Below are 18,680 nucleotides of genomic sequence, written 5' to 3'. Positions count from 1 at the left end.
GGATCCCGCACTGGGGCCGCGGGCGGAGCTGCCTGCCAGTCTCGCTCCGTCCACCCATACTCCTCAGCCCCTGGGCGGCTGATGGGACCGAGCGCCGCAGAGCAGGGGGCGGTGCTCATAAGGGAGGCTCAGGCCGCGCGGGAGCGCACCAATCGGGGGTTTGGGCATGGCAGGCTGCAGGTCCGGAGCTCTGCCCCGCGGGGAGGCAGCTGAGGCCCGGCGGCCAGAACTCGAGCACAGCGCCGGCGGGCCGGCACTGCTGGGCGACCCGGCGCACCCTCCGCAGCTGCTGCCCAGGTGCTAAGCCCCTCACTGCCCTGGGCCGGCGGCGCCGGCTGGCAGCTCCGTGTGCTGGGCCCGCCGAGCCCGCCGGAACTCGCGCTGGCCCGCGAGCGCCGCACGCAGCCCGGTTCACGCCCGCGCCTCTCCCTCCACACCTCCCCGCAAGCAGAGGGAGGCGGCTCCCGCCTCGGCCAGCCCAGAGAGGGGCTCCCACAGTGCCGTGGCGGGCTGAAGGGCTCCTCAAGCGCCGCCAGAGTGGACGCCGAGGCCGAGGAGGCGCTGAGAGCGAGGGCTGCTAGCACGCTGCCACCTCTCACTAGCACTTCTTGCCTGCTTCGACTAAAGACAGACCAACTTTGCCTCTTCCGTGGTTTCTCTTTGGCCGTGGAGAGCTCCTGCCTGTGGGTCTTCATCTGAAGTCTCCCTTGGGACACTGTCTTCAGCTTCATGTCCCAGTGAGTCCTAGTGTGACTCTAGTTCTCCCATCAGCTCTCTGACTTGCTATGTCATGAAGAATGTGGCTTCTAGCCTTCTTCATTTCTCTCCACCCTTGTGAGCTTACACCTCAGGTCATGGCCTTTGCCTATAGAATCATCCTTCTCTCCTGTCATTGAAACAGCTCCCAACCCCACCATCCCCTAATGGATAGAGGCTGCCTTATCATTACTAAGACCTCATTCATCCACCCCTGGAGTTCCCATGCGTTCCCTACCCATTCCCATTTCTGATTATATACTTTACCTCATCTTTACTACATCTCAGAAAGACCAAACTTGATCTTTTCAATCAAGTGGGTAGGGAGGGGAGAAGAAATAAATGAACGTTTATGAGACCTGCAATGAGCTAGTCATTCTCCTTCACTGACTCCATGACTCATGCAGGATGGTGAGGGGTTAAAGGCACAGGCTCGAGAACCAAATTGCCTGGTGTTGAGTCTCAGCTCTGCCCCTCACTAGCAGTGTGATCTTAAGCAAGCTGCTTCACCTTTCTGAACCTCTGTTTTCTTTTGTATAAAACAGGAATGAGGCTGGGCACGGTGGCTCGCACCTGTAATCCCAGCACTTTGGGAGGCTGAGGCGGGTGGATCATGAGGTCAGGAGTTCGAGACCCAGCCTGGCCAACATGGTGAAACCTCGTCTCTACTAAAAATACAAAAATTAGCTGGGCATGGTGGCAGGCACCTGTAATCCCAGCTACTCAGGAGGCTGAGGCAGAGAATTGCTTGAACCCAGGAGGCAGAGGTTGCAGTGAGCCGAGATTGCGCCACTGCACTCCAGCCTGGGCGACAGAGGGAGACTCCTTCTCAAAACAAAACAAAACAAAACAAAACAAAAAGGAGTGATTTGTGATGGGTATTAACAAACCATCATGTTGCTATGGTTACTGAATGAGTTGCTAGACATAAAGTGTACGCTGGAACAACACCTAGCATGGTGCCCAATGCATATGAGTTATTATGATTCACCCACAGAGTATCTAAATGTGCCAGACACAGGGCACACAAAGAGAACAAAATAGACCTATTCATTCATTCAACAAATATTCATTGAGGTACTGCATGTGTCACACACTGTGATGGGAGCTGGGCACATGTGTCTCTGCCCTCATGAAGCTCACAATCTGGTGAAGGAGGGAGGACAGTAAACCAGTGAATGGCAAACTGATCTGGGCTAGGAGGGAAGGAGGCACTGTAACAAAAGTTGACAGAGGCAGAGGAGAGGTGGGGGTGGGTCAGGGAAGGCTTCTGATATTTAAAGGACAATGTGAAGATGAGGTGGTGCTATCATGAAATGAGCAAGGGGAAGTGCAATGGAAATGGGTAGGGAGATGAAGGAGATGAGGGGAGGGAGGCAGGCAGGGCCAGATCACTCAGGCCTCATGGTGTCCTGAATGCAATCCCAACCCACAAGGTGGTTACAAGCAGAGAAGTGACAGGATCTCATCTTACATCTTTCAATGGGCATACTGCAATTTTCACTGAAGAGGAAACTGAGGCCCAAGCTCATATCCCTGGTAAATGATGTGGTTGGGACTACAACAGCTCTCAGTCCCAGCTCAGCAAACTTGCCCATTTGCTACTTCTCACTCACCCTCTCCTGTACAGCAGGAACCAACTCTCCAAAAGCCCTTCACTTGCTCATGGGGTCGTGGTGCCTGTCTTGACTTAAAACTCACACCACCATGCATAATTGAGGGTCCAGCAAAGGTTTCCATGCCAATGGCTTGTGCAAACAACACTCCCCTGAGCTCCTTCCCCACCGTTTCCATCCCCCACAACTACTGGAGTTGACACCCAAGCCAATAACCACAGGTAAACGTGTTTCTCCCTGGGACACGGAGTTAAACACACAACCACAGAGATGTGTCTTGGGTCCAGAATGGAAGGGCCAAGGTGCCAGGGATGACAAATCCTCCGGGAATCCAGCTCAAAGCTCCCCCCGGAGACACCCCTCCTCAAAATAGGCAAAGAGGGTCAGGAACACTCATGCAAACAGCTGATCCACAAAACCCCCACTGTGCCCACGGCTTTCCCCACCTCAGTCCTTTCTATTTTTATCAGGAGAGTGAGAGGGGGTTGCCAGGCGGGGCCACACTGCTGTTTATGTCTGAAATTTGAAAAGATGCACAGAGTACTTGGGAGAAGGCGTTGCCGTTAAAGGAATTTCGGAGGAGAATTTCAAACCCGGCAGGGTGAATAGGTGCCTTGTGTTCTGACTTTTGACTCTGGAAAAGCCGCGTTTCCAACCTTGGCATGCAGAGGGGCCAGGGATAGGGAGAAAATGCATGCGTGTGAGATTCAGACAGGGAGTGAGACCCAGCTCACCTGGGCACAGGGAAAAACTGATTTTCAGACTGGGGTGCTTTGGGAGGAAGCCCTTCTGCCCCTCCAATGTCTTTTCTACTTATTTATCCCCCAAGTAATTCATGGACTTTTCTTGCTCCCTTAGCCTTACCTGGTTAGCCCCACTCCAATTTAACTATTCTCTACTCCATATCTGCCATCTATCTGTCTCCTCTCGATCAGTGGGTTTTGCTGGGTATTAATTTTCTTACATAGTTGATCGTTAAGGCTTTAAGAGGCAGAAAAGGTGAAGAAAAGGAGGCTATTCCATAAAAATGTCCAATATCTGTCCAGAATCTCACTCTGGACACCCAGGCCGGAGTGCAGACGCATGATCTCTGTTTACTGCGGCCTTAACCTCCTAAGTTCAAATAATTCTCCCACCTCAGCACCCTTGAATAGCTGGGACTACAGGTATGCACCACCACGCCTGACTAATTTCTGTGTTTTTTGTAGAGATGGGGTTTTAAGAGGCTTTAAGTCACTCTGATTTGTCAATTTTTTGCTTCCTAATTACATTGTATGTGTCCCTTTGATAGCTGTATGCCTACTGTTTCTTTAACACACACACAACTTCAACCTGTGGAGGGTTTTACGCTGTAGGCAATACAGCAAGACAAATTGGTGCTATCTCTCCAACTGTGTAAGACAGGAGGCAAGAAGGGGTAACAAGAAAGTATTTCCCTGCTGAGGGAATTTCAACACATATCTCCTCTCTTTGCCTTCATCCTTCAAAGGTTAAACTGGCTCTAACGGCCCTGTATATTCCAGACCAGACTACACAAGACGCTTATTAAGCTGGGGATCCTCAGGAAGGTTGGCGTCACTTTTAGGAGGTTGGGCTTTGACTTGATATGGGACGTCAGGGTGGACCTGATCCCCAAGTTTGTAGTTGTTGATCTCATTTCCTTGTGTCTGGGAGTAAGCATCAAGAAGCTCCAGCCTCACTGATGTACAGAACTGCAAAAATGCAACTGTTTACGAAGTGCATTGGCCACAAAGTCCTAGAAGCCACAGGATGCAGTTGTCATGCAATTAAACTCTAGCTCTCTGCCCAATGAAAGTTCATGGCTTGACAACGTCTCTATTTCTTTTCCTCTAGAACCTCCTCACATGCAGAACCTTTTCTTGGGTGTGTGAGGGTCTCTGGCATTCCCTCCCTACTTTTCTAGATCTCTCTGTTTCTCTCAGCATCCTTACATTTTTGTCCAATAGCCTCCTTTTCTTCACCTTTTCTGCCGCTTCCATTTTCTCCAATTGTATGCAATTAAGATACATTTTAGCATTTGTTGAATGCAATTTAAGGCTCCTTTTTTTTTTTTTTTTTTTTTTTTTTTTTTTTTTTTTTTTTTTTTTTTTTTTGGCAGAATCTGACCCTGTCATCCAGGCTGGAGTGCAGCAGCATGATCTCTGCTTACTGCAGCCTTGACCTCCCAGGCTCAAGTAATTCTCCCACCTCGGCACCCCCGAATAACTGGGACTACAGGCACACACCAACATGCCTGGCTAATTTTTGTATTTTTTGTAGAGATGGGGTTTTGCCCTGTTTCCCAGGCTGGTCTCAAACTCCTGGGCTCAAGCAATCCACCCACCTCGGCCTCCCAAAGTGCTGGGATTACAGGCGAGAGCCACCACACCTGGCTTAATGCTCCATTCTTATCTCAGGTTAATAATTTCCCTGAACTCCAGACCCACGTTTATCTGCCTTTTGGCGTTTCAGACTGGGGGTGCTTTGGGAGGAAGCCCTTCTGCCCTTCCAGTGTCATTTCTACTTATATATCCCCCAAGTAATTCATGGACTTTTCTTGCTCTCTTAGCTTTACCTAGTTAGCCCCTCCTGGATGTCCCTCTACCTCTAAAAACCCAACTTGTTTACAACTAAACTCTCCGAGGTCTTTTCTCCCCAAGCCAGCCACTTCCTGCTCCGTCTTTCCTCCCCAAGCCAGCTGCTTCCCAGTTCCCCACTTCTCTGTTGCTGTTGCAGCAACTCCACCTCTCTCAATCATTCAGGTTCAGAAGTTTGAGGCCATCCTTGATTCCTGTCCCTTCCTGTCCACTCTCACTGACGTCACCATAGAATTATCTCACCATCTGCAGATGCAGTCATTGCACGTACCCTTCAATGTGTTGGCACATGCCATATTTTAAATTTTTAAATTAATCATCTGATTTTACATAAAAATCCAGATGTTTGGTTTCCCAAAGAAAAAATAATAACTACTGCTACTGCAGAAACAACATGATGTAGCAGCAGTTAGCCTGAGTTCCTGATGCCAACATTCAGTGGGAGCTGGGTAGTTAGTGCTGCCCTATGAATGGGACTTACAACCTCCAGTTCGAGTGAAAGGCAGACCCAAAGGAGTGCACCTGGGAAAACAACATCCATATCAAGTTCAAAAATAGACAGAATTGATCTATCAGGTCAGAATATTGGTCTCCCTGGGGTGGGGGGATCTTCAAAGGAGCTAGAAAAGTTCTTCATATTGACCTGGGTTGTGACTACAATGTTGTTCACTGAGTTGTACACATAAGATGTACTTTATGTATATTACATATTATAAAAGAAAGGAAGACGGGGAGGGGAATGTGTGGGCAAAGTGCCTAGCTTAGTCCCTGATATGTAGTAAGTGCTCAATAAATGGTTGTTACTTAAAAAAAATTTTTTTTGAGATAGAGTCTTGCTCTTGTTGCCCAGGCTGGAGTGCAATGGCACAATCTTGGCTCACCACAACCTCTGCCCCCAGAGGCTCAAGCGATTCTCCTGCCTCAGCCTCCCAAGTAGCTAGGATTATAGGCATGTGGCACCACACCTGGCTAATTTTGTATTTTTAGGATGAGGTTTCTCCACGTTGGTGAGGCTGGTCTTGAACTCCCAACCTCAGGTGATCCGCCCACCTCGGCCTCCCAAAGTGCTGGGATTATAGGCTTGGGCCACCGCACCTGGCCTAAAAGTTTTAAAGTATGAAGACTCTAGAACCAGGTGGTCTGGGTTAGATCCCTGCTCCTACTAGTTAGCAACCATTGCTAACTAGTAGGGCACTATATTAGTCCGTTTTCACACTGCTATCAAGAACTACCTGAGGCTGGGTAACTTATGAAGAAAAGACGTTTAATTCACTCACGGTTCTGCAGGCTGTACAGGTAGCATGGCTGGGAGGCCTCAGGAAACTTACAGTCATAGTGGAAGGTGACAGGGCCGCAAGCATGGCTTACCATTGCAGAGCAGGAGACAGAGCGTGTAGGGGGAGGTGCTACCCGCTTTTAAACCATCAGATCTTCTGAGAACTCACTATCACAAGAACAGCAAGGGCGAAATCCACCCCCATGATCTAATCACATTCCACCAGGTCCCTCCCCCAACATTGGGAATTACAATTCTACATGAGTTTTGGATGGGAACACAGAGTTAAACCATATCAGGCAGCTTTCTAAACGTTCCTGTCTTCAGTTTCTTCATCTGTGAAATGGAGTTAGTGAGAGCCCCTACCTCATAGGGTGATTGTGAGGTATGTTGAAGGGCATAGTACAAGTCCTGGTATGCAGTAGGAGCTCAATAAGTGTTACCCTAAAAGGAAGAAAATCCTGACATATGGCCGGGCGCGGTGGCTCAAGCCTGTAATCCCAGCACTTTGGGAGGCCGAGACGGGCGGATCACGAGGTCAGGAGATCGAGACCATCCTGGCTAACACGGTGAAACCCCGTCTCTACTAAAAAATACAGAAAAAACTAGCCGGGCGCGGTGGCGGGCGCCTGTAGTCCCAACTACTCGGGAGGCTGAGGCAGGAGAATGGCGTGAACCCGGGAGGCGGAGCTTGCAGTGAGCTGAGATCTGGCCACTGCACTCCAGCCTGGGTGACAGAGCGAGACTCCGTCTCAAAAAAAAAAAAAAAAAAAGAAAATCCTGACATATGCCACAATATGGCTGAGCCTGGAAGACATGATGCTAAGTGAATAAGCCAATCACAAAAAGACAAATTTGGTGAGATTCCACTTGCATGAGGTACTGCCAGTAGCTAAATTCATAGAGACAGAAAGTAGATTGGTGGTGGCTAGGGGAAGAGGGTAGGGGTAATTAGGAATTATTATTAAATGGGTACATAGTTTTCACTGGGGAAGATGAAAAAAGTTTTGAAGATGAATAGTAGTGATGATTATAAAACAATGTGAATGTACTTAATGGCACTGAACTGTACTCTTAAAATGGTTTAAATGATGAATTTTATGTTATGTATATTTTACTACAATAAATAAGTAAAGAAATATGGCTATAATGATGAGGCTGTGTCAGCCCAGAGAGGAACTGACATTCCATTTTTTTGAACTTGAGAATTTGAGACTAAACAGAGTACTCTCAGCATTTTGGAAATGCCTGTTGTTAATGTATTTAGTAAATGACTATTTTAAGACTGTAATGCTAACAAGTAAATGTCCTAAGCATAAAAGGTAACCCAGCTAAATGCTCATTTTTTTTCCTTACATATTCTTCATTTTTCTCTCCTTAAAAGAATGCCCAGTAAAAAAAAAAAAAAAAAAAATACAGCAATAACAACCACTAAAATTTCAGGAAGACTATTCTCCGGCACTGTAATATCAAATGAGTGCCAAGTTTTGTGGGGAAAAGTCATGCCCATGTCTTAGCAGATGATTTTTAAGCTATGGAATTGCTGCCTATACCTCTTCTATTTCAATTCTAGCAAATGTTCATGGGATATCATTTTTGCTTATTTTATAAGTGTATATTCTGTATCTATACCATCATGTGTGGAAATCTGGGACCACAATTTTTCTGAATAATCTAATATTTACCACTGAAAGAAACTAAAAATATCAAGCCCAATGCGACAAAGATTGAGATGCCAGTCCCAAAAGACTCTGACGACTGGAATAAGGAAAAGAATAGAGAAGAGCCAGCTACGATCTGTAGTGCGGGAGCCCCTTAGGGTTCCGGGTCAGGGAGAGAAGGTGGGCAGGATCGCATAAGCCTCAGGGGCTGGAGCTGCCGGGAAGTACAAAGCCTAAATCCTCGTACCTCTCTTCTTATTCCAGACTTGCTTGGAAAAAGTTGTTGACGATGATGATGATGATGATGATGATGATGATGATGATGGTGGTGGTGGTGGGACGGATGCTGATGATGATGGTGATACGTAACATTCCACTCAGCGTCACTCACTGAGTATTCTCAATGATTAAAAAAAAAAAAAACACTAGTGAGTAATGAGTAAAATGCCATCATTTCCTCTTTCATAGATGGCAGGGTTTTACTAAAAATAAGAATCTGCTATGAATTCAGAAAAAAAAAAATGAAACTGAAGCTTTAAGAGAGTTTCCTTCAACGTGCCCTTCAATTTCTATGTCTTTGGTGACACAGCACTTTCCTGTTACTGTACGTCATTATTCCACGCAGACCCGTGGGGCTTGTGAGTGTTTCATTAACTTTCTCCATGTTCTTTATTATAACGTTTCCCTCCTACTTTGCCACTTGTACAGTGTTAAAGTAATAAAACAGCACTTTTCAAGTGTTCTACTAGTTCTCACTAGACTCCACTCCCTGTCCCAGTTCTGCTGTAAGAAGGCTTTTCTATATCATGTTTCTATGGCCCTTTGCTTCCAAAAAGGGTCACAACGTTCTCTACACATATTACATATAGTATTCATCATTGCCACACTTGTATGAGGTGGGTATTTTTAGCTTCTTTTACAAACACAGAAAACAGCACACAGGAGAGAATGCACTTACTCAGGCACACCAAATTGCGGGGGCTAGGAGGAGGGAAGAAAATTAACCATCCTTGCACCTTGAGCCAGATCAGGTTGCTAGGTGCTGACATTCCATATCTTATTTTAATTCTCACAACAATTCCATGAGATAGCTCCATTTTACAGATGTGAAACCAAAATCCAGAGAGGTTAAGAAACTCGCCTGAGGTTCCCATGCCAGACCTGGGATTCACATCCAATGCTCCTGATTACACAGGGAATCTCCTCGTTCCACAACTCTTTGTTGCTTGAGGTACACAGGAATCCCTTTCATGGGGGCCAGCATGGATACAGTCTTAGTTTTAATTGCCTGCAAAATTAAATATCAAGCAAAAGTGGGTTGTAGTTCTGAAACTCAACCATCTTTGGCCACACCGGTAGGAGCAGAATGTCCAAATGGTTAGAGAAAAGAGTTATCCTGGCTCCCCTCTGATCAGTCCACACACCTGGGCTTGTGCATCTAATGCTGGGCACTGCATTTTTGAGGGGCATCCACAAAGGTTTGCAGAGAGTGAGGAATCCAGAAGCAAACGCTGGAAGAACACTCCCTTGGGAAACAGTCAAAGACCCTGTGAGGAAAGACATGAAGGGTGATGTAAGAGCCCTCCTGCACTAACTGGAGGCTGTCCTGTTGAAATGGGGGCAGACTGTGTTGCTTTAGAGAGCAGAATTGGGCCACTCGCTAGTAAAAGAGTTTGGAATGAATGCTTCAGAGGAATTCTGCAAACACCTTATATTGGGACTTAGCAAGGTACTTTCATGGCATCCCCATGTACAGAGCAGAAATAAGCACTCCGTGGTAATATAGTCAGATGGATGGGGAGACTGGCCATGCTCTACGAGTTAGTTTAATGGAGTATAGAAGCCAGCCTTCAAGATGTCCCCAGTGATCCCCATCCCCTGGTATTCACACCCTGTATGACCCTCCCACAGTAGTTCAGAACCTCCCACTGTAGTAATTGGACCCTGTGTGACCAATAGAATACAGAAGCGTATGACATCCAAAGCTATGACACAGAAGCACTACACTCACTGTCTCACTCACTGTGGTGAAAGCCAGCTGCCATGTCATGAGGACACTCAAGCAGCTCCATCGGGAGGCCCTATGGAGATGAAATGAGGCCACTGGCCAGCAGCCAGCACCAACTTGCCAATCATGTGAGTGACCCACCTTGGACATGGATCCTCAAGCCCCAGTCAAGCCTTCAGTTGACTGTAGCTGTAGCTGACATCTGACTACAACTTTGTGAGCTAGTCCAAGCCAGAACTGCCTGGCGAGTTTCTCCCAAATTCCTGATCCATAGAAACCATGAGAGATATTAAATGACTATTGTTTTAAGCCACTCAGTTTTGGGGTGATCTGCTACACAGCCATTATAATTGGAATATGGAACTATGTCATTCATTCTAGGAGGCCTGTCTCTAGTGCTCTGCTCTAGAACTCAGCCCTAATCTCCATCCCAGGCAATATTTTTATGAACAGCCTGAGTGAAAACATAGAAGCGGCACACTAGTTAGCTTTGCAGAATGTCTGCTGCTAAGAGGAATGGCAAACACATAGAATAATAGAGTCAGACTCCAAGATGATCTGTAAACTGAAGAGTAAACTGAATTAGTTAATGTAATGTTTAATAGAAGCAAAAATGAAGCCCCACACTTGGATTAAAAAAACCCATTGTACCAGGATAAGCCAAAGGAGATGCTAGGTGGCAGCAGCACATGTGGAGAGGAGGTCTGAACTGACTGCAGGCTCCACATGAGTCATGATGAGGCTGTCATAAAAGCACATAAATGTTGACTGCATTACCAGAAGCATAGGACCCAGGTTATGGAGGTGGGCTCTGCTCTGGACTGAGCACTCCAACAGGGGGAGTGAGTTTGAACTCTTTATATGAGACACAGGCAGTCCAGACCTGCTTAAAGAAGATTGATGGGGCAGGGTAGAGGTCTGCTGATGGAGACAGATGAGGAAGGATAGAAGGAGAGAGGATGCCCCAATCCAAAAGGAGAAGAGCGAGAAGGGAGAGACTTGAGATCACTGATTCCAAACACAGAAAGGTTTATCACGTGGCAGGAGGTCCTGGGACAGGAATGGGGGCAGCGGTGGAAATAGGCCTGTCTTGTTTACTGCTGAATCCATAGTATTGGGCATGAGCTTCTATGAAAGCTGAAAGCTACCTAAATACTAGAACCATGTGAAAAAATTGGATGTGGCCTCAGAAGGGAGTCAAACTCATGGCTACATCCAAGCAGAGTCTGATGTCCTACTTGAGGGAAACATCATGGACAGCACTAGCATACTCTATGGAGGGTTGTCCTTAAAGTTCTCCAAGAGCTCTTCCCAGCTCTGAGATTCTCTCATTATGTGATTTTGTGCTGAATGATGTCAGCACAGTGCTTCTCAAACTTCAGCAGGCATATACAACATGGAAGGGATCTTGTTAAAATGCAGATTGTGAGTCAGTAGGTCTGGGGAACCTGGCATTCTTCATTTTTAATAAGCTCCCAGGTGACACTGCCAGTCTATCGACCATACTCTGAGCAGCAAGAGCTTAGAAACCGCCAGTTACAGCAGATTGCATCGGGCGGCCTGGAAAAGGCATTAGGCAGCTGTAAAGTATTCTAGCAGAGGAGGGATGACCAGCTTCAGAAATATTACACCAGAACAGAGCTCCTGAGTTGGACAGGAGGAGCCTGTCTATGCCACCAAGGGCCTTCTGACATTCATGTCCTTTGATTCTCTGAATACTGTCTTTAAAGTGTCCAAATGTGTTGCCATCATCCTGGGTTTTCTATATCCTTTAGGGGTAGGGAGTGTGGAGTCATACCAGCCTGCACTCCAATCCCATTCACTACCTAGGTGGCCTCTGAGTCTTGGTTTCTCAGTATGTAAATGGGAATGGCATCCATCTGAGAGGCTGCTGTACCAAGCAGCATCTGACACATAATGGGTGCCCAATATATGTTTCTTAGACTCATTACAAAACCAGATGATCAATAAACATTTGTTCCCTTCAATACAAAGATAAATCGCCTAATTAATATTTGCCTCTGACTTGTTCTTCATTAACCCTGCCTGCCCTAGGATGAACGGCGACATGACCCCATTTTATAAATGAGAGTAATTTGTTCTCCCCCAAGGCATCAGGTAAATACAGGCATGAGAATCCATGACCTCGTTGGAATTTCAGGGGTTGTTTTTTTCCCAGAAGGGTCATTTCTCCCTGGTCCAGGCATTGAGGCCAGTAACTACTAAGATTTCATCTCATTTCTTTATCTGTGAGAGAAGCCACTATCACCCCTTAAAGGGACTTTGGTCACCAGCATTTTGTCTGTGTCCTAAATGCTTGAAGACTTACAGACCTGACTCAATAGGCTCAGGTAGAAAAGGGTGAAATCAAGAATGGCCAACCACTGGAACACTTTAGTCATTGCTCTGAGCGGCGGGTGGGTAGAGTGGGCACTGCGCCCCCTTTGACGGGACTTCACTGCCCTGGACAGGGGAGAGGCAGGGGGCTCACAGAGCATGTGCCGGGCCAGGGCCAGACCCGCCCCCAAGCAGAGATGGCTAGTAAAATAACCACACAATTCCAGTGGAGTCGCCCTGGGGAAACTGAGGCACTTCAGTTCTTTTTCATCAAGGAACTGATTAAAGTGTGGTCTATTATCTCTGTAGTGGGAGCCCCCAAAGATTCCACTTCTTCCTCTTCTTGCCCAATGAGAGGGTCAGGGAGCTTCCACCACCATCCTGACTGTGGCCACCACATCCTGGTGTGAAGCACCACCAGCTTCCTCCATAAGAACTCTGAAGGTCACCAGCCAGCTTGAGTCCTCTGAAAGTGCTGTGGCTCAACCAGCAGCCTGTATAGCAGAGAGCACAAGACTCTGGACTTGAGCTCAGACCCACCTTAAAGAAGGAACTCCACCACTTTGTAAGCCTTGATTTTCACATCTTTGGTAGGGGCAGGTGGGAAGTTGCCATATTTACCTCTTTGGAAAAATTAAATGAAATGTTAATGTATGTTACACAAGGGGCTCATAGGAGGGATTCAAAAGCTGCTAGTTCTTTTACTCCTTTTTCCCGGAAACAGTATTAAAGAGTACCGTAGAGGCACTGGAGAATTCCTGCTCCATATGACATGTCCTTGGTCTCTCCTGGGGACTTTGAAGACCCACAGGCTCGCCGCTCCCCGTGCGCCTCCCCGCTGCCGCCTCACCTCCCCTCTCCACCATCCCCTGCCATCCCGGTGTACACCACCCCCAAAAAAACTTTCAGCCAGCTCCTCGGTGAGGGTCTTTCCAAATCGTGGCCGACAGTAGGGGGCTGCACCCTCCTTTGATCGCGTCGTGCCCAGCCTCAGCTGCAGACTCCCGCCGGGCGCCCAGGAGCCCTGTCGGGCCGCGGCAGCCTCCGAGTCCGGGCACTCGAGGATGCTCTGAGGGTGCAGCCCTCCCGGGCCCCTCCGACTGCGGAGCTGCCGACCGCAATGCAGACGCGGGCCCTCCAGCCCTTCTCGCGCCTCCTTCCTCCCGCCGGCCCCGGAGCTGCCGGGTCCGCGCTGCCGCGGGGAGCGCTCCTCTCGCGCCCTGAGCGCAGGGCGGCTTCCCAGTCCGCGCGCCGGTCGGGAGCCAGGGTCCAGCGCGCGCCGGTCGGGAGCCAGGGTCCAGCGCCGGTCGGGAGCCAGGGTCCAGCGCGCTCCAGATACCTCCGCCTTCCCCTCCCCCTGTCGGCAGCCCCTCGGTCCCCGGGGGTGGGGTTTCCCTTTGAGCTCGCCCCCTCCCACCCCCCACCCCTCGCGGGCCCTCCCCTCCCCCGCCCGTCCCTATGTATGTGTCACAGCGCGCGATGCCCGCCCGCCCGCCCACCTACCTCCCCGCCGCTCCAGAGGGGGCTAGCAGAGCTGAGGACGCGCGCAGCGCTGCTCAAGGTCTCTCTCTCTCCGCGCCCTCGCCGGCCGGCATCTGACGCGGGTGCCAGGGTCTCCGGGCACATTTCAGTGTCCATTCCCTCAGCCAGCCAGGACTCCGCAACCCAGCAGTTGCCGCTGCGGCCACAGCCCGAGGGGACCTGCGGACAGGACGCCGGCAGGAGGAGGGGTGCGCAGCGCCCGCGCAGAGCGTCTCCCTCGCTGCGCAGCGAGACCCGGGCCTCCCGGCCCCAGGAGCCCCCAGCTGCCTCGCCAGGTGTGTGGGACTGAAGTTCTTGGAGAAGGGAGTCCAACTCTTCAAGGTAACTGTCTCCTTCCCTCCAGAGCGAGGCTCTCTCCTAGGGCGCCCGGCGAGCCAGGAACCTGGCTGAGGCTGCACGCCCCGGGGCTGGGGGCTGCACTGCCTCGGTGTCCGCCCTGGAGCTATGTGTGCCGGGGGCTCTAGACATCCACTGGCTGCGTCCGCGGTGGAGTTGAGCAAACTTTTTGGCTGTTGCAGACTCAGTGAATGGGGCGAAGGAACACGTGAGGAGGGGCACTTGTCTCCTAGTCCGCCAGGATGAAGGAACAAGGGATCCTTTACTCCAAACCCCCATGTGATTTTAAATGGTAGGGTCTGGAAGGACCCATGGTTGACAGAGTAGCAGCTTCACAGTCAAGGGAATGTGGGTTCAAATCCCCGAGGTGCTACTTTTGAGCTGGAAGATGTGTTTCACCTTCCTGAGCCTTGGCCTGCCCTCTGTCAGCTGAGAAGGAGAAGGCCTTCGCGAGGTCTGGAGGAATAAATTAAATCATATGGACAGTATGTCAGGGACACGGCGGGTCCTAAGTGGAGGCTAGATAGCCCATCCTTGGCCACTTGGCTTACTCCAAGGACCAGAGTGCCTGAAGTGTCTGCCCAGGGGAGAGTGGCAGAACCTGGGACAGAGCTACTGAACTGCCAGCAGGGGAGAGGAGAGCAGTGCCCTGAACACACGGGTGTCCAACCAAGAAGGGGCATTTCTCAAGGAAGAAAGGGGAGGGGAGTTGAGGACACACGCCCACGAGCGGTTTTTCCGTCTGTGGGTGCGGTTTTTCCGTCTGTGGGTTCCTCTGCAAAGGAAGTCAGTGCTGGTGGAGCAGGAGCGCTTTCCAACCCTGGGGTTGGGTTGGAGGCTGTCAGTATGTCAACTGAACCACACTCTAGGCAGAGCAAGCTGCGGGGGTGGGGGCTTGTCTCTGGTTGTGAGACAGGATCCAACCCAAACTTTTCCATCATTATCCTCCTTTCAGTCATGAGCTGGGTTCTGACAGGATCCTGCTAGGGTTTCACCATGAAGAAGCTGGAGGTCCAGCATGTTGACTGATGTGTAAATTCCGGTTGTGTGGGGGTGGCAGCCAGGAGGAAAATACAAAGCTGAATTGGGTTAGCATGGTGTTTTGGGGTCCTGGGTGCTGCAGTGGATGGATGTCTGAGGGGACTCTGGACCTTGAAAATGCACCCACCTTGTCTGACGAGGAGGGCAAGTGGACCCAGAAAGGTGCAATGAATTTCTGAAGGTTGCACTGTGATTTAGGGGCAGGGGCAGAACTAGAATCCAGGTTTTCTGAGGCCATAGTCAGTACCTTGTCCTGATTTAAGAGTCCAGAAGTCTTGGGTTCTAATCCTTATCTGTTTCTTGTCCTGGGTTGCCATGGACAAGGAGCAATCAGGTTGCCCATGCACCCTGGGCAAGGTGGGTTTGGAGGCTCTATGAAGATACGGTGTAGGAGTGCTGGCTTGTCAATCTCAGGATCCAGGGAGAAACTGCGGGAAATGGAAAGGCAATGGGGAAGAAAACCCTGAAGCTTGTTGGGAGAGGAAGCATTGAGTGGGAGTGGGAAAGGGAGGTTCTAACCTGAAAGAAAGATTGCAGAAGAGTAGATCTCCCCAGTTTAAAAAGTTTCAGAAGAAGGAATTGTCAGAAGGAAGAAAATATCTCTTAGAGAGATACTGGAATTCCGCAGGTTACCTTGAACTGTGTTTCATTTAGATATACTTATGTGTAGTTTCTAGTGCTGTGCCTGGTATTTTCATTCATTCTCCACTATCTGCTGAGCGCCACCTAGGTGCCAGGCTTTGTGTTCAATGCTGGCCCACAGCAGATACTCAATAAATAGCAGATATGAGATGACCCAAGCAAAGGGCTTAGCATAGTGCCTGGCACTGGGCAAGGACTCAGTAACTGTTTGATATTATTAATATTACTATTATCATTCTTAATTCTAGCAGAAATTTGAATGTTTTTCTTTTCCTAGAATATTCCATGAAAATCATACTCAAATGGGAATGTTTTGTTTAATGTTTGGAAGCCCTCCTCATACCCAGGCACACCTCTTGCCCCTGTTCCCCATCACTAACACACACACACACACAATCCCAGGCAGCCACTCACCCCTGTATGCTGAGGCAGAGCATTCTCCTCATCTTATGCCCCCTCCCCAATTAGAGAGGGAGCTCCACGAGAGAGTTCACTCCTGAGACGGTGGGCAAGAGCCAGGAGGGTGGACAGCCTGGCATGCAAGGAAAACTGGGGTTCAAATCCCAGCCCAGCCACTAACTGGCTACATGGCTTTGATGAGGGTACTGAGCCTCCCAGAGGCTTCATTTCCTCTTCTCCAAAAAGGGGAGAAAATCCTCCAAGAAGAGATTTTTGTGAAGATTAAAAGACATAAAGTGGGTGCCTTGTCCAGCTCTCAGCAAGCACCACAAACCTTAATTCCTCTCCTCTAACAGCTCCTAAACCCCCTCGGGGGTCACAAACCCCAAGTTATGGATAGCAAAAATTTCAAATACTTTATCTTTGTAAGAGACTGTGTGTCCTAACTTTTGGTGTGATTTTTTTTTTTTTTTTTTTTTAAGATGGGATTCTCGCTCTGTCATCCAGGCTGGAGTGCAGTGGCCCAATCTTGGCTCACTGCAACCTCCGCCTCCCAGATTCAAGTGATTCTTGTGCCTCAGTCTCCCGAGTAGCTGGGGTTACAGGTGTGCACCCCCATGCCCAGCTAATTTTTGTATTTTTAGTGGAGACGGGGTTTCATCATGTTGGCCAGGCTGGTCTCAAACTTCTGACCTCAGGTGATCGCCTGCCTTGGCCTCCCAAAGTGCTGGGATTACAGGCGTGAGCCACCGAGCCTGGCCACTGAATTTCTTTTTAATGATGCCTTCTAGTACTGGGTTCCTCCCAAGGCCCTTCTTATCGGGCCCTTAGGAGGACCTCAGCTGAGCCAAAGGAAGCCCATGACACCCTGCCTAGAGTTCCATTTTGAGTCTGTCTTTGCTGCTGCAGGGATGTCTAGCACCAGATTTGTCCAACTGCAGGTCGTGAAATCAATTTAGCAGGGTTCTTAATAAAATAGGAAATACGAGATAATCTCATAGTGCCTCCTGTGTAGCAAAGGTAAGTATTGTTTCTGGAAACTTTTGTTTCTGTTATATATTTTGAAGCCCTCTATAAGGGTATGTGTGTTTATAAAATAAATGTATATATGCAAATATATACACTTTGATATTTGCATATATGTATATTTTTTACTATATTGTTCCCAATGATGTTTCTGTCTCAGAAATTCCAGCATTGTGGCCCTAGGTGGCAGGTGCTGGGGTGTCCTTGCTGCCACTGCATCAAGTGTTGAGGAGTCAAGGCAGCTGAGGTGAAAGCTGGAGTTGGGGAAAGGCAAGTTCAAGGAAGAGGACCCAAAGTCAGAGAGGAAGCAAGGCATGGAGGACAGGTCTGCTTACAAGTAGAGGAGGGAGGGGACAGGCCAGCAGCTGCCCTGGGAAAGGGGATCTGGAGCACTTCTTGGGAACGGGAGCCTTCCTCTCCTGCTGTCACAGCCTGGCCTCATGGCCATGCTTCGTGTCCCAATGGTAGCTACGCTGCAGCCCTGATAACTTAAAGGAAGCCCCTTCAATGAGATGAAGGGCCTGTTTCTGTGACAGCTGCTTTGGGAGCGGCTGCTCCCCTTCCGCCAGATCCAACAGGACACAGCCATCCCTGCAAGGGAGTCTGGGCCCCTGGGCACAGCTGAAGAAGGGCCACTGGGAGGCCGGCAGAACAAGGGGAGGGCTGGAGAAGGAGCAGGAGTACAGGCGAGAGGAGAACCAGAGAGGGGGAATTTGTAGAGAAAACGGTAAAACGGTTCCTTTTTTCAAAAGTTGAATCCAGGGCAAGAACGGAAACGGCAGAGTTTACTTTTAAAAACTCAGAGCCTTCTTGTAAGCGGTGGAGAGTGTGTGTGTGTGTGTGTGTGTGTGTGTGTGTGTGTGTGTGCATGCGCGCTGGGAGGGCGGGCCCTGTGGGCTGGCCAGGCCTATGAGAGGTGACTTCTCTCCCTTTCAATGGCCTTACAGTGTATCCTAAAGAAGCTTTTTGTTAAGCTCATGAATAGGTGGATTTGGGGTGTGTGATGCTGGGCATCACGATTTGGATATTTGGTTACCTTTGAGGTTACATGTTTTTCCTTTTAAGATACACACTCAAAAAAGGAGCCACCTCTTCTGTGTAGGTCGCTATTTTGGTGTATGTGGGGGCAGGGGTGCCTGTCTCTCTGTAATTGATTTGACTTGAAGGGTGAGAGTAAGAAGGAGAAACACAGGACACAGCAGGTCTGCAATGCCTGACCTAGGAGACAGTCCCCCTCGGCTCCCTGGTCTCTGGCAGTCCCCAGATCACAGATGCCCAGGGCCTTCCAGGCCTGTGATGGTCCTCGTTTAAGAGATGGCAAAAGGGACCCAGGCCCAAAGAGGGGAAGGTTGCTACCCCAGAGCAGGTTGGTAAGAATCTGGACAGGGATCTAGACCTTCAGGCTCTCATCGCAGAACATGTCGTATTCCCAGAGACCATTCA

The 18,680-nt window shown here is 49.2% G+C and overlaps 1 protein-coding gene across 1 annotated transcript in view; it reads left to right on the top strand.

Annotated features, from left to right (window-relative positions):
• The first annotated feature begins 13,756 nt into the window (after positions 1 to 13,756).
• Positions 13,757 to 18,680, top strand: part of LOC105488344 (aggrecan) — a 71,968-nt gene continuing 67,044 nt past the window's right edge. Inside the window, exon 1 of the mRNA XM_071100717.1 lies at positions 13,757 to 14,114. The gene's annotated coding sequence lies outside the window, so the exon portion shown is untranslated. The remainder of the gene's footprint in view (positions 14,115 to 18,680) is intronic.

The sequence above is a fragment of the Macaca nemestrina genome, chromosome 7 (assembly GCF_043159975.1).
Source record: "Macaca nemestrina isolate mMacNem1 chromosome 7, mMacNem.hap1, whole genome shotgun sequence".
NCBI lineage: Eukaryota > Metazoa > Chordata > Mammalia > Primates > Cercopithecidae > Macaca > Macaca nemestrina.
This window is presented reverse-complemented; position numbering and strand designations above follow the sequence as displayed.